A 1,790-nucleotide genomic window follows, 5' to 3' on the forward strand; every position below is an offset into this window, starting at 1 on the left:
ATGGTTGTGAGCCACCATGTGGTTGCTGGGATTTGAACTCTGGACCTTCGGAAGAGCAGTCGGGTGCTCTTACCCACTGAGCCATCTCACCAGCCCTTGCTTTGTTTTTTAACCTCTGAGCCGTCTCTCCAGCTCCCCATTCCTTACATTTGATCATTTTATCTGACTTTCACCTTTGCTGTTCTTTATTGTGGCCCTTGCTCTAATTACTTTAAATCTAAGTCTGCTACAGGTTGTATTTTAGTCACTATTTTCCAGCTTCAGAATATTTTTGCTACCTAAATAAAAACCGTCAAAGGCTTCTCTGTCTATGCTTCCATTTGCTTGTACATCACTTACTTGACCGTGGGCATGCTCACTTAGCTCAACACCACTTAACTCACTAGTCATACAGTTGCTTCAGAGCACTTCTCTAACAAGTCAGCCATCTGGCCTTTCCCTGGCATATGTGTCCCTCCTCCTCCTCCTCCTCCTCACCATCCCTGAACTCTGCCGATATGGAATTTGTTGATCTCTCCCCTTGGGTCAGACTGTCCTGTTTCTTTGTATACTTTGTGATCTTTGAATTTGGGGGGAGGCTTGAAAGCTTCTTTTGATATTTCTGTGTAATAATTTTAAAATTAGAATCCAAAATAATATATTTTATTATGGCATTTTCATATATAAATGACATTATATGTTGGTCCCCCCTCCCCCCCCCCCCCCCCCGCCTTTGGCTTTCTGAGACAAGATCTCCTACATAACCCTGGCTGTCCTAGAACTCACTCTGTAGACCAGGCTGGTCTTGAACTCACCTGTCTCTGCCTCCTGAGTGCTGGTCAGAGGCATGTGCCACCAAGTTGCTAGTTCTCACCTCCCTGTGCTCTTCTTCTTCATCCTCCTTGTCCCTTTCTCTCTGGCCTCCATTTTTCTGTGCCTCCAAATAGCCCCCACTTGTGCTTTTATGTCACGTGTCATGTATATCTCTCTCCTCCCTCCTCATAGTACCTTTCTCCCCACCATCTCTCTCTGATATACAAAAACTGAACGTCTCAACCCCACAGTTAGAAGTTCTAGAAATCAGGGCCAGAGAGATGGCTCAGTAGACAAGAGTGCTTGCTGATCCTACAGATGGCTCAGGTTTAATTCCCAGCACCCACATGGTAGCTTACAGCATCTTCTTTTAAACTGTCCCCTTAGCTATGATATGTTGGTTACTTAATGAATGGCCAGATAGCTTACACAGACCTGGAAGGTCTCTAAAAGGCTTGGTCCCCTAGGAGGGGCTGGTCAAAGACTGCAGAACCTTTCAGGGGTGTGGCGTGGCAGAGGACATGCCACTGGCCTTTTTGTCTCCCCTCCTAGCTATGAGGTCACTGTTGGGCTCCACTATGCATTCCTGTCATGGTGCATTGCCTTGCAATGGGTCTAAAAGAATAGGACCCACAGATAATGAGCCTGCACTTCTGAAACCAAAATTTAAAATAAAGTTTCTTTCTCTTTTCTCTTCTTCTCTGCCCTCCCAGGGTCTCACTATGTTTCTAAGGCTAGCCCCCATGTCGTAGGCTAGCCCCCATGTCGTAGGCTCAAACTATCCTCTTGCCTTATCTTTTGAAGTAGCAAGGACTATAAGTATGTACCTTTGTTCCTGACTGAGCCTTTTCATAAATTGGTTATCTTGGTATTTTGTTCCAGTGGTAGAAACCGGTTCTAGTTGGATCCAGGACTGGGGACATACAAGCTTGGTGTGTTGATAGAAGAGAAGCTACTGAGACAGTCAGTATCTTTTTTTTTTTTTTTTTTTTTTTTTT

Source organism: Mus caroli, chromosome 11, assembly GCF_900094665.2.
Source record: "Mus caroli chromosome 11, CAROLI_EIJ_v1.1, whole genome shotgun sequence".
Taxonomy (NCBI): Eukaryota; Metazoa; Chordata; class Mammalia; order Rodentia; family Muridae; genus Mus; species Mus caroli.